Source organism: Berghia stephanieae, chromosome 8 (assembly GCF_034508935.2).
Source record: "Berghia stephanieae isolate SIO BIC M18660-M18661 chromosome 8, UCSD_Bste_1.3, whole genome shotgun sequence".
Lineage (NCBI taxonomy): Eukaryota > Metazoa > Mollusca > Gastropoda > Nudibranchia > Aeolidiidae > Berghia > Berghia stephanieae.
In genome coordinates this window covers 22,615,177-22,630,339 of record NC_088367.1, presented here as the reverse complement: position 1 = coordinate 22,630,339, position 15,163 = coordinate 22,615,177, and the positions used below count along the sequence as shown (strand labels likewise).

Below are 15,163 nucleotides of genomic sequence, written 5' to 3'. Positions count from 1 at the left end.
TGTGAGTTGTTCTCACTAAACTGTATTAACCAGACTATAAAAGTTCATGGTTACACAGAGTTTGTGTGTTGGTCCGTTATACTTCCGGATGGCAATGTTGTGAACTCCTTGGCCAAGTGCATTCTATCTATAGATAGTGTGCGCTTGGCGAAGAAACTTACAACATTGCCATCCGGAAATATTATAACGGACCAACAAAGCTATGTGTAATCTTGAACGTTTATAGTCTGGTTAATACAGTTTAGTGACAATAACTCGTGAACGAGGGTGGCAAAAAACAATAGCAAAAACCTGAGTGACGTCATCTCCGTTCTATCTATAGATAGTATGCAGATGACGTCACTCAGGCCTTTGTTATTGTTTTTGCCATCCGCGTTTGTGAGTTGTTCTCACTAAACTGTATTAACCAGACTATAAAAGTTCATGGTTACACAGAGTTTGTGTGTTGGTCCGTTATACTTCCGGATGGCAATGTTGTGAACTCCTTGGCCAAGTGCATTCTATCTATAGATAGTGTGCGCTTGGCGAAGAAACTTACAACATTGCCATCCGGAAATATTATAACGGACCAACAAACAAAGCTATGTGTAATCTTGAACGTTTATAGTCTGGTTAATACAGTTTAGTGACAATAACTCGTGAACGAGGGTGGCAAAAAACAATAACAAAAACCTGAGTGACGTCATCTCCGTTCTATCTATAGATAGTATGCAGATGACGTCACTCAGGCCTTTGTTATTGTTTTTGCCATCCGCGTTTGTGAGTTGTTCTCACTAAACTGTATTAACCAGACTATAAAAGTTCATGGTTACACAGAGTTTGTGTGTTGGTCCGTTATACTTCCGGATGGCAATGTTGTGAACTCCTTGGCCAAACGCATTCTATCTATAAGTTTACTAGGGCTACGGTCAGATTCGTGCCCTACCGTCAGCTTCGTAAACTTAAAATAAAAATAAATAATAATAACATTCCCTTTATTCATCCCATAGGGGGACATTTGTCTAGGGTCTATTCCAAAGAAAGACTGAAATAATCAAGGCGTCAACCGCAGTGCGGCGCCGCAAATTGAGCTAGGGCGAGGTGACTTGCTCAAGGCCGCACAGCGCGGCGGAGGATAATCGAACTCGGTACCTCTCGGGTACGAAGCAAAGACCGCGTGATATTTGTCTTCTTTTATGTGTGTCTTTTTGGGTTAGTATCAAGCCATGAGTTTACATATGCTATGGTCCCCCACTGTCGTACTCTGAGAAAAAAAAAAACACGTGAAAAAAAAAATGGCATGAAAATGCGTTCAAAAATATCGATTGATTAAAATTATAACGATCGAGTTTTGAAGGACAAGATTTCTGGACTTACTTTAAAAAATGTATTGTATTTTGTTTTGTTTTTTATTTTAAATTATTTTAATTTTATTTTTGGAGAATGGCAGTATAATGTGACGAAGGTGTCGTAAGCGATTCGATAAAATGTCGATTCGATACTGTTTCGGGTCCATGTCCTTTCCTGTTGTGCTCTGAGAGAACATTCTTTGAATGGCTGGAGAACTCGTCCATCAAACATCGATTGATTACATTTATTTATAATCGATTGATCTTTGAAGGAGATTTTTCTGGCCAAACTAATAAAACGTGTTTTCATTTATTTATTTTTATTATTAAAAAAAAAAAATTCACAGCAGCAGTATTATGTGCCGATGCTGTAGATTCGATACTGCGCCGATTCGACACTGTGTCGATTCGATACTGTGTCAGATTCCTGTCCTGTACCGCGCACCCTGAGTAGAAAAAAACATGTTTTTTTTTTTAATTTTGTCATCAAATATTTATCAATTAAATATATAATCGATCGGTTTTTAAATAACGAGATTACTGGCCAACATTTAAAAAACGTGTTTGTTTGTATGTGCAAGTGTGCGCGCGCCTGTGTAGTGTGCGCGCGCGTGTGTGTGTGTGTGTGTGTGTGTGTGTGTGTATGCGTGTGTGGGTGTGTGGGTGTTCAGAGTAGGGAGGCATTATTATGTGCCTATGCCAATCCAACCCATACTGTTGTTGCAGTTTCAATACTGAAGATAGACCCAATATTTGCGTGGTGTAGGATGGTGTTAGGCCATGGCTCTGTAACACAATAACTATTACTAGGTCCTCCTGTGACAAAAGTATGGTTTCTAATTGACAAGTATTTTTTTTTCAGAATTGACTGTATTGTACGTAAATATATATATATATATATATATATATATATATATATATATATATATATATATATATATATATATATATAGATATATATATATATATATATATATATATATATATTATGTGTGTGTGTGGGGGGGGGGGGGGGGAGGAGGGATGTTGAAGGACTAAATTGTGGTTGCATTTACTTCGAGAGTAGGGTAGTCGATAGCAACCCTCCATTTTTTTCTTTTGTGGTGATCTTTGATTGGGAAGGGGGCTTGTTCTAGTATGGATAGTGTGCGCTTCGCTAAGAAGCTCACAACATTGCCATCCGGAAGTATGACGTACCAACACACAAAATTATGTGCAACCTTAAACGTTTATAGTGTGGTTAATACAGTTTAGTGAGAATTACTCATAAACGTGGATGGCAAAAAAAGAAAACAAACAATAACAAACACCTGAGTGACGTCAACTTCAAACTATCTATAGATAGTATGCACTTGGCTAAGAAGCTCACAAAATTGCCATCCGGAAGTATAACGGACCAACACACAAAATTATGTATAACCTTGAATTTTTATAGTCTGTTAATACAGTTTCGTGAGAATTACTCACATGCATGGATGGAAGAAATCAATAACAAAGGCCTGAGTGACGTCAACTTCGAACTATCTATAGATAGGATGCGTTTGGCTAAGAAGATCACTACATTGCCATCCGGAAAAATAACGGACCAACACACAAAACTGTGTGTAACCATGATCGTTTATGGTCAGGTTAATGCAGTTTAGTGAGAATTACTCAAAAACGCGGAAGGCAAAAAGCAATAGCAAAGACCTGAGTGACGTCATCTTCTTCTATCCTTAGAAACATTTAAGGGTGCACATCGTTTATGCGTTGTTAAGTTATTTCCAGCTGGCGGATGTTATGAGTTTTTAAAAAAAAACTGAACGTAAAGGATCAATACCTTGAAAGAAGATCTTCAGCGGAAACATAATATGTGATTGATTCATTATCACCCGCCCATTACAACCGAACATACAGGTCAGAATGAAGCACGTATCATAGAACAAGAAGACCACAAAGATGATAAGAATGCAATATTAGTCTGGGCGGTGGTAGATGTGGTATGACACTCGCCTTGGGATCAGAAGGTCCAGGGTTCGAGTCCGATCTGAGCGGCACATAGTTGAGTGAGTCCTTGGAAAAGACTCTTTATTCAAATTCTCTCACCGTCCTAAAGTGTAAAATGAGTACCTTGCCGTTAACAGCGTTGTATCTGTCGGAATATAAATGTAATATCGTCTAAAAGACGTACATGTTAAGTGATGCGTTGGCCAGAGACCTCTCGTTTAAACGCTTTGAGCAGGTATAGTGGATCTTTACGCTATTTAAATGCTCATGTCTTATTTTTTTTAAGTGAGTAAAAAACATGTGACTAAATAAAAAGTAAATAATCATTTTTTAAAAAGTGGAAGTCAAGGTCTCCGATCAAATTTCCGATTGTAGTTTTGACTTTTTCCTCCCGTAATTTTGTCATGTTTGGTTTCTGTTTTCGTTTTTGTTTTTTGGGGACCAATTTGTATTTAGGCCTCATTCAGTCGTACACTGAGAAACACACGTATGTAAAATTTTGGCCAGAAAACTCATCCTTCCAATTATATGGATCGAAAAAATAACCCTCAACCCTTATTCTGCCAATAAAATTCAAACCAGGGACTTCCGTGAAGACCCAGGTTTGCGAGTTTGATTTTTTGGGGGGGATTTAGTTGGCAAAATGGAGCTCATTTTATTCGATCGATATTTGAAGGACGAGGTTTCTTGCCAAAATTTTAAATACGTGTTTTTTCAGAGTTCAAGAATGTTGTATAGGAAGTAAGACAGCGTGATTCCCGACATCGAATCAAAGAACGAGAATTCACGAGAATTTAGTCTGGCAAATTTGACCGGAATCGGAAGTAAGGGGCTGGTAGTCTCCCTTTATATCGTCGACGACACTCCCCCCATCCCCCCCCCCCCCCTCCCTCCCTCCCCCCATGGTATATTTTTGGGTCAATTAGATTGTGTCACGACAGAAATGGCCTTCTTTGAAGAGGTTGTTAAAATAGATAGATAGATAGATAGATAGATAGATAGATAGATAGATAGATAGATAGATAGATAGATAAATAGATAGATATATAGATAGGTAGTAAGATAGATATATAGATAAATAAATAAATAGATTGATATTTGAATGAGTGAGACAGAGGGCTTGAATGGATAGAAATATGAATGGACAAACCGATATAATATATCTATCTAACTATACATCGGCATATCCATTCATCTATCTTTGTCCATCATTCAGTCCACCCATCTATTAACTCATTTTTCTATTCATTCACCCATCAGTTTATCTAAATCTATCCATACTATATATATAAACATATATCAATCATAAAAGTGTATCCAGATGAAAAAAAAAACATTATAAACCTGATCACGTTTTGACTTTTATACATTCTGATCGCAGGACATGTGAACAAAAGTTCTAGCCAGCATGAAGAATTAAAAAGTACCGATTTTCTTTGTTTAGAACCAAGCTGCTGGTTGCTGGGCGGACGTGACATCAGACTATTGAATCCTAGTGCCCCCCCCCCCTTCTCCACCCCCCCCCCCCCCCCCCCCACCCCCGCCCCCAAGACTTAACAAATTAATAACTGTCAACGAGAGAAAATATGATTTTAGGCATACAAACAGCGTCGCTATTCCTGAAACCAAAACTACCTGCTCTTTCGGGAAACAATCTTTTAAATATTGCGCTGCTGTAATGTGGAACGGTTTTCCAGAACACTTAAGAAGAAACATCGTCTTTTCGGTGAGAGAATGTGAGTAAAAAAAAAATAAAAAAGCAATTTCCAAAGACTCAACTTTGCGTCGCACAAGACAGCTGAACTCGAACCAGGGACCTACTCGTCCGAAATACAACTTTATTTCAAGTCAACCTTTAATTCTAAAATATGCATTTCATTAAATATATATATATATATATATATATATATATATATATATATATATATATATATATATATATATATATATAAAGAATTAAAATTACAACAGGAATTTTATTATGCTGAATCGATTTTAAACAAATCGATAAATAAAATTGATTAATGTTTTCTTATAAATGTGACACATCGCCTCAAAACGGTATTATGTGAACTAGATGAAACGGCTGACGAAAAGTGAATTTGTATAGGAGAAATAGCAACGAGAGGTATTTTTTAAAAGTAGTCCTTCTGAGTCATTAGGCCCATGTAGCCGGAGTTTCTCCCAGTTTCTATAGCGTGAAATAGACAACAGCAATTACTTGCGACCCTCTGGGTAGGATGTTAGTCAATCACAAAGTACTTTCCGACAGATCTATAAAAAAAAACGCAGCTAACTAATGACTACTGGGTGGGCACGGGGGTTGGGGGGGGGGGGGATTGCAAAAAAAAAAATCTCAACTGCACACAGGATCGGTCTCGGTATCTTTGCATGTGAAGCGAGTGCTCTACGATCTGAGCTATTGGGACTCCCGACATTTCTTAATCCATAACGGTCAGTAATATGAACTCATAGATTTTTGTCAGTATGAAATTATATTCATTCTCCTTATACGCTTCAACAGTCGTAACGTCACTTCCCTTGTAATGACGCATGGTAACTTAGCAACTGGCTCTAAACTATCGGAACAATGGCGGACGCCCTTCTGAAATACTTCTCCGATGAGCATAAACGCGTATTCAGCGGGGAAAAAAAACTTTATAAATCCGATCATGTTTTGAATTGTACACATTCTGATCACAAGACATATGAAAAGCTATAGCCAGCATGAAGAATAAAAAGTACATATTTTCTTTGTTTAGAACCACGATGGCCGCCGTTGCTGGGCGACGTGACAGCAGACTATTGAATCCAATTAACCCAATCTTAAATTTTTGTCGTCTATAAATTCATTTTTCAGTACCCAAATCAACATTGAATAATAATACCGTTTTAAGGTGATGGTGACAAATCTGACTGAACCCCGAAACAAAGCGGTATTTTATGCGGCTATGTGGTCGTGTGATATGACACTCGCCTTCAGCCCGGATGGTCCAGGGTTCGAGTCCTGCTCTGAGCTACGCATAGTTGAGTCCTTGGAAAAGGGCTCTTTATTTACATTCATTCTCTCACCGTACTTAGGTGTAAAAAAAATACCTGGCGGTTAACAGTGTTGTCTCTGTCGGAAAAAGAAAATGCAATATCACCTAGCAGGCCGCTATGTCTCGTCCTACATGTTACCTGTTGCTGTTGGCTAGGGGCCCCTTGTAAAGCGCTTTGAGCACGTTTAGTCGAAATTGCTATATATAAAAGCTTAAGTTTTTTTGTGTGTTTTTTTTTTTTTTTTTTTTTTTTGGTTTTTTATTTTTATTTTTTTTTTTTTTTTTTTATGGGGGCACTTTTCGGGGTGTAATTCATCCCAACATACTACCTTTTTCAGAGCACGGGTCTCAAATATACCACTCTAATCGTTAAAAATAAAAACCAAAAAAAATAAACAAACAAAATTCCTGCATTTGGAAACAACCCGCAATAGTACCGTTTCAGAGGACGGGTCTCAAATATACTCATGCTCTAATTTATTTTTTTTTTTAATCAAAAACAAAACGTCCTGCATATGGAAACAACCCGCAATAGTACCGTTTTCAGAGGACGGGTCTCAAATATACTCATGCTCTAATCTTTCAAAAAATCAAAAAACAAAACTTCCTGCATATGGAAACAAAGAATGGCGGAGCCGAATCAAAAATCGTTAATGGCAAATTTTGCACCAGGCTTTCATTTGATTCCAATGATTGTAAACTTCCGGTGTTGGGGAAATTAAACGATTTTTGATTAAGACTGTCTCTTACAATAATGATATAAGAAACACTTTTTTAAAAATACATAAAAAGAATCGTTACAACAAAGTAGTTGGAACGATAGAGTGTTGTTCTTATTTATATATTTATTTATTGATTTATATGTTAATATATTTATTTGTTCATTTATTTATTTGTGAATCTATATATTAATTGATTTTTTCATTTATTTATTTAATTGTTTATTAATTTATTTATTTATCTACTTATTTATTTATTTATTTATTTATTTATTTATTTATATATTTATTTCATTTGCTTGAGATCGCGTTCATTGGCAATAGTAGAATGTGGATGAATTTTGTTCTCCGCTGGAACTCATAGATACTGTGAGCTTGGCTAAGAAACTCACAACGTTGCCATCCCGAAGTATAACGGACCAACACACAAAGCTATTGCGTGTAACATTGAACGTTTATAGTCTGGTTAATACCGTTTAGTTAGAAATAATACTTACAAACATGGATGGCAAAAAAACAATAACAAAGGCCCGAGTGACGTCATCTTTGTTCTATCTACAGACTCGTACATACCTAAATAGGGAACAACAGTGTGATTGATATCAAAATACTGGTGTTAAACCAGTCAGTCATCTGGAGGACTGGACACATACCTCGTGCAACTGATCTTTTGGTTTCCGAAGGGGGCATCTTATATATTGTCCAGTCTAAATTAATGCCGGTTGTCACTAAAGATAATAAATCAAACCATCCTCGATCTTTTTACGCCCCGTAAGCCTTAGAATATGCCTATGCATTCTGCTTATACAATCATTATAGATATTATGCGACCTTATGGTTCAATATGCAACCTATTCATCGTTCACTTTACACTCCGGAGGACTGGTCACTAGTGCCGCCCCCTTTGCCATACACTAAACGACACAGACGACCATACAGGCAGACGACCACCAACCTTCACTCCGCAAACCGCCCTTTCGTGTGTGAGATGGGGGGAACAGGAGGCGCACGCCTTGGACGATTCCATTATACGGGGTAAATTTCAAAATTTACTACACCATAATGATCGCAATGACAATGATCTATGGTGAAGGCATGACCCCTCTTCTCTAATGGGTTATTGTTTGAAATGTATGTGACTACTAAAGATGTGTGTGTTTGTGTGTGTGTGTGTGTGTGTGTGTGTGTGTGTGTGTGTCGAACGTAGCAAGTAGCAAATCCGATTCTTTGTTTTCTTTTGTCCATCTCTTGTCACCACTCCTTTCTATCGCAGTGTTGTCATTTAAAATAATACAATTATATTAAAATTTCGTTTGGTGTTTTTACTAATCAAATAATATGAGTTTCATTAGTTTCTTCCTTCCAAAAAAAAACAGTTATAACGTCTGAATTTTAAAAAAGTCCAATAGAATATTTGGGGACCCGATAGCTCAGTTGATAGAGCACTCTCTTTATACGCAAAGGGCCAGAGATCGATCCCGGGTGCAGTCGAGTTTTTTCTAAATCCCTGTCTACTCAGCAATGAATGGGTAGCTGAGTTTGTTAGATCTGGCGAAAAGTCACCATCGACCCCTCTTATTACCTCATCCACCCCTCTTATTATAACTTCACGTCTCTCTCTTACTCTTCAATGCTCGCTGCCCTCTAATGTGTGTGTGTGTGGGGGGGGGGGAGGGAGGGGGGTAGGAGTTGCGTGTGTGTATCAACGCCACGAACAACTCGATCAACGCCTTGGGCGATGCCATTATCTCCGTTAATGGGGATAAATTTCAAATTTTATTAAATTATCGAAGTAACAATGAAGTACGGTGAGCAAATAAAGAAGGCATCACCCCTCTTCTCTAATTAGGTTACAATTTGAAATGAGTGTGACTACTCCGTGTGTTTTACTCCTGTAGACCACGGTTTTCATCGTGTAGCGGTCTTTAACGGTTCAAGAATGAACGATCCCACGGTCTCAAAGGTCAAACGGTTCGAATTTCCAACAGTCTCTCAGGAATGTTCAATGTCGAAAAGGACCGGTCCTAGGACCGGTCCTTGCGGTCTTCATTTCCCAAGGACCGTAGGACCGTGGTCCTTAAGCTTGCCAAGGACCGCCCCGCACTACTGGTCACACACTTCCAATGAGTTTTGAACCGGAAGAGAAGAAGGTCGTGGTTGATTATTGGATTTAACTGTTTTGAGTTGTTTGTTAATTGGAATTTCTAAGTTATTGTATGCTGTATATTGGCAATTGCCTACAAATAAATCTTTGAATTAAAGTGAAATGGAATAATAAAAATAATAATAATAATAATAATAATAATAATAATAATAATAATAATAATAATAATAATAATAATAATAATAATAATAATAATAATAATAATAATAATAATAATTTTGGTAATCTCTTCTTCTTCTAGGTTCCATGCCTGGTCCAGGCTTCGGATACTGCATGAATTATCTCTCTCCATTCCTCCCTGTCTCTTGCTTTTTCAAACAGCTCTTGGATTGTTATGTTGGTGAAGCCCTTCAGTTGGTCTATGAGTGTTTTTCTTTGTCTCCCCGGGCGCGTTTACCAGGTATTTTTCCACAACTTGCCAGGTATTCATTCTTATCTTTCCTTACTATGTGTCCGAAAAAGGATAGTTGTCGATCCACTATTAAGGGCATTAGTTTCCTTTGTTGGTATGTTTGTTTTAGCACTTCTTCGTTCGTTTTGTGTGCGGTATACGATATTCTCTGCATCCTTCTCAAGCACCACATTTCAAAAGCTTCAATGTTCTTTTGTGTTTCTGCATTTGTAGTCCAGCTTTCGCATCCGTATAACAAGATTGGCCACACGTAGCACTTCAAGACTCGAAATCTAATCCCGAACGACATCTGTTTGTTTTTCAAAATGTTTCCCAGGTCCATGAAGGCCTGTTTGGCTTGAGTTATTCTTGCTCGTATGTCTCGGTTACATCTTCCATCTGTTGTCACTATTGAACCTAGGTATTTAAAACTTTCTACGTTGGTAAGCTGCTCGCCGTGAATCGTTATATTGCAGGTGTTGTTGTTTTCGGGGTTTTTCTGTATTACCATGCATTCTGTTTTGGTGATATTCACTTCCATTCCCTTGGCTTCACTATCTACTACCACTTTGTCAACAATCTTTTGAAGTTGGATTTCTGATGTTGCAATGAGTACCGTATCGTCTGCGTATCTTATATTATTTATGTTATGACCTCCTACTTTTATTCCCTCCATATTATTTATGCCCCTCATGATTGTTTCTTGGTATAGATTAAACAGATCTGCTGAGGCAACACACCCTTGACGGACTCCTTTCTTAATAAGAATGGAATTTCCTGTAGAGTTTCCGATTTTGATAGATGCCTGCTGGGTGTAGTATAATGTTTGCATGAGTCTGAGGTCTTTCTCATCAGCGCCAATGGAGTGCAGTTGTTTTAGCATTTCTTCGTGGCGTACTCTATCAAAAGCTTTTTTGTAGTCGACAAAACAGAGGTATAGTGGGGTCTGAACCTGTATAGCTCTTTCACTTAAAACACGGAGGAGGTATATTGCGTTCCTTGTCCCTCTGTCAGGTTGGAATCCATATTGTTCTTCTGCGATTTCGGGGTTAATCTTATTCCTTAGCCTGTTGATAATTATACGCAACAGTATTTTGTTGATGTGACTTATTAAACTTATAGTTCTAAAATTTTCGCATCTGACTGCACCTGCTTTCTTTGGTATTGCTATGAAAATAGAGTTACAGAGATCTTCTGGAATTTTCCCAGTATTGTATATATTGTTGAATAATATGTGAAGTTCATCAATTGCTAGATCTCCTAGGCTTTTTAATACCTCTACAGATATTTCATCAGGGCCTGTTGCTTTACCATCCTTCATTCAATTTTGGTAATAATAATAATTAAAAAAATACTTTATTGCATTCCAAAAAAGGCATTTTTTGTATAGACATGTTAGATTTTACATAGTAAAATCAAAAGATAAAAATATGTCATAATGTATGTATATATAATAAGGAGTGGTTTCACAGCCAGATTTGTACTTTATAAATGAATAATTTCAATACTGCCTGCTTCAAACCAAATATTGAGAGCATCTATCAATATATTACGTTGCATTTTTCCAACTTTTTCCTGAAGAAACAATCGAACAAACAAAACACTCAAAGAAATTCGGCTCAGCCCCCCCCCCCCCCCACTCCTCCAAAACACCTGTTAAACCCCCACCAAAATTCTAAAACAAATTCGTCTCATCCCCCCCCCCCCCCCCCCCCCCACCGCATATCCACACACCTAAGTTAAACCCCCGCCAAAACACTACGACAAATTCGTACCCCCCACCCTCTCCACCCCGTCCTCGCAAGACAAAACAAAAAAAAAAACAAAAAAAAAAACAAAAAGAAATTAAATACAAAAATAAGGTAAACGAATATAATAAAAAAAAAATAAGAACAGTTTTTAAATAAGCCACACCCCACCCCCACCCCTCTTGTGATGAACGACACTTATTTGTGAATAAAAGGTGAAATTTGACGAAAATGGCCCATCAAGTAGACGATTAAGGATCTAGTCTGTTTTCCGCCTTGATAATTTTTCCGTAAGTTAGACAATTAGGGTAACCAGTTTTTTCTGTCGCCTTCACTGTCTCAAGATAATAATAATAATAATCTCTCTCTCTCTCTCTCTCTCTCTCTCTCTCTCTCTCTCTCTCTCTCTCTCTCTCTCTCTCTCTCTCTCTCTCTCCCTAGTTATTAATCAATCCAGATGTTCTTGTCAACACAAATACGAAATTATAATCAAAATACAGCCGAAAGTCGTGACGTCACAACGTCTACTCTCCCAGTTCCAAACTCCTTGGAAGAGTGTATGTAAGCAGTTCTTCGGAGGACTATGACTAATAATGATTAGGTTACACAATACATCATAAGGTGGCACAACAATTCTTGTAGTAAGGTGTATATGTATAATCTTAGGATTCTTTTTCTTCTTTCAGCTTATCCCGCATTTTGCAGGGTTGCCATAATGAATGCCACATCTCCATGCAGCTCGATTCAGAGCATTATCGTCCAGGCCCATTTCTTTCATATCATCCTTTACCTTATCCAACCATCTAGTCTTTGGGCGCCCCTTCTTCCTCTTTCCCGTTAATTGTAAGTCCAATGCTTTCCTTCCCAAGTACTCCCTCTCTCGTCTCTTTACATGTCTGAACTATTTCAATTTATCTTCTCTCCTCTTTATTGATGCATTCTTCACTTCAGTTAACCTTCGAATTCCTTCATTTCTCACTTTATCTTTTCTTGTCCAGCCAAAAGACCATCTCAACATCCTCATTTCTGCCACCTCAACTTCTCTATCTTGTTTCTTTGTTGTAGATGCTGTCTCTAGTCCACATAACATTGCAGGTCCTAAAACTGTTGTATATATTTTCCCCTTCAGCTTTGCAGAAATTCGTTTGTCACACAATACTCCAGTTACCTTCCTCCAATTATTCCAGCCTGTCTGTATCATCTTCTTAACCTCCATCTCATTGCCCCCATCTCCTGTACAGTTATTCCTAAGTATTTGAATTGGTTTGTCTCTGGCACATCCTCTTCTCCTATCTTTATTGGTGGTCCTGCTCTCTGTTGTCCAATGAACACATACTCTGTCTTCGATCTGCTAACCTTAATGCTCTCCTTTCCAACACCCGTCTCCAACCCTCCAGTTCCTTTTCCGCCTCAGTTTTTGTATCATTCAAAAGTACTACTCATCAGCATACATCTGTATGTAGAATCTTAAAATTACGGAACGTAAAAGAGCGAGGATGGATGATTCTTATTGACGATCAGCACATATTTAGACCAGAAAATAAGATGCCATCACTCTGAAACGGGAAGATCAGTTGCATAAGGTATGTATCCAGTCCCCCGGAGGACTGGTTTCACACTTCCAAGCAGATTGTAACCAGTAGTTTGACGTCACACTTTTGTTCCCCTATGGAGTATAATACATTCTTTGCTCAGGCTCATGCGGGACTACCGATATCTCAGTTGGTAGAGCATTCGCTTCACACGCAAAGGGACTAAGATCGATCCCGGGTGCAATGCGAGATTTTTCCGATCCCCGTCCATCCAACAGTGATTAGGCAGCTGGGTCTGTTAGATCTGTCGGAAAGTAGTTTTTTCCGGTTTCTATAGCGTGAAACGGACAATAGCAATTGCTTGCTATCCTTGGATATCCTTGGATAGCAAGCTAGACTATCGAAAAAAGTAATTTCCGCCAAATCAAACAGACAGCTACTCATTCAATGTTGTGGACAGGGCGGGGGGAGGGGGGAGGGGTCGGAAAAATTCTCGACTGCACCCAGGATCGATCTTGGACCCTTTGCGTGTGAAGCGAGGACTCTACCATTCATTGTAAACATCAGAATAAAAACAATTTCTTACATTGCAAAAAAAGAAAAAAAATCATATTCGTAGTTTTTATAATTTTATTCCCAAATTCACTGTTCAGTGTCCAATTCTTCCCGACATAATACCGTTTTTATACGGTGGGTTACATATTATTTATTATTGTTGTAGATGGCAGATAAAAATATTTTGATTGATTTGTTTCCTTCAGTTTAAATAAATAATAATGAAGGAAGCCAATACAAATGGCTCCCAATCTCCAATTCTAAAGGTACTTTCATTTTTTTGAGTTGAAATCATTATTATGAACAAGCGGAAAACATGAACAATCCATTGCTAGGCAACGCAACAATGGGGCGTTTTGTTTGTTTACTAAGGTGGCATTTAATCAGAGATTTACAATGAGCTATTTTGTGATAAAAATCGTAAATTGAATATCTTTTATTCTTTATTCAAAGATTTGATAATATAGACTCCATGATTACTGTCGTACTCTGGAAAAACACATATTATTTAAAATTTTGTCCAGAAAACTCGTCCTTCAAATATCGATCGACTTAAATGACTCATCTTGACAAAAAAAAACAACTCTCAAACCCGGTTTGGGAGTTTTTGCCAAGATGAGTCATTTAAATCGATCGATATTTGAAGGACGAATTTTCTGGCCAAATTTTTAAATATGTTTTTATAGATTACGACAGATTACTCCTAACCGGATTGTTTCATTTATTTAACGATAAGTTTGAACTATAGAGATTCACGAATTTTAATCGTTTTTTAATTGAAAAGTGGGTTGGAAACAGTAAAATTATTATTATCTGTAAGATGTGTATGAAAAGAAAAGGAATGACTAGAAGAAGAAGAAGAAGAAGAAGAAGAAGAAGAAGAAGAAGAAGAAGAAGAAGAAGAAGAAGAAGAAGAGAGGAGAAAAAGAAGCAAGCAGCAAAAGAAGGGCAATTTAAGTAAAGAGAAAGAGAGAGAGAGCGATAGAGAGAGAGAGAGAGGGAGATAGAGATAGATAGAGATAAAGAAAGAGAGAAAGAAAGAAAGTCAAAGAGATAGATTGATGGAGAGAGTGTGTGTATATGTGTATGAGAGAGAGAGAGAAAGAAAGAAAGAAAGAAAGAAAGAGAGAGAGAGAGAGTGAGAGAGAGAGAGAGAGATTATCTTCATCCCATTCAAAAGCCCAAACTTCTGAATGAAGCACTTCAGACTTATTATCATCAAAAATCCCCTTAATAAGAAAGACATCTTTAGAGAAAATCGTGATAATGATGTCCATGATTGGTGGTTTTGTTTATGTAATGACGTGCTAAAGAAAATACTTCATTTCAAATATATATTCGAGTAAGTGGATATAAAATTTTAATTTCAGTTTAATAATAATCTCGAGAATTTCTTAATTTATTAATTATTTTGTTTATCAAAAGTGTGTTTTCAAAAACAAAAACAACACAGTAGCGTAATAATCCGAAGCATACTTAAGCTGTGCAATTTTTTCTCTACTTTTTTCAGAGAACCCTCTCCCAAGGCGAAGTGAAAGTAGTTCTTTAGAGCCATTAGGTCCATGGAACCGAAGTTTATTCCGGTTTCATTAGCGTGAAACGGATAATAGCAGTTGCTTGCTATCATTGAATAGGCAGGACGCTAGTCTATCGCAAAATACTATCCACCAGATCTAACAGACGCAGTTACCCATTCATG

At 37.5% G+C, this 15,163-nt stretch overlaps 1 protein-coding gene and 1 long non-coding RNA gene across 6 annotated transcripts in view; one reads left to right on the top strand and one right to left on the bottom strand.

Annotated features, from left to right (window-relative positions):
* LOC144978379 (soluble guanylate cyclase gcy-31-like) overlaps window positions 1-15,163 on the bottom strand; it is a 195,678-nt gene that overhangs the window by 58,331 nt on the left and 122,184 nt on the right. The window lies entirely within an intron of this gene.
* The window catches only part of LOC144978380 (uncharacterized), a 397,383-nt gene continuing 391,905 nt past the window's right edge, over window positions 9,686-15,163 (top strand). The window contains exon 1 of the long non-coding RNA XR_013646509.1: window positions 9,686-10,614. This is a non-coding gene — a long non-coding RNA (uncharacterized LOC144978380). The remainder of the gene's footprint in view (window positions 10,615-15,163) is intronic.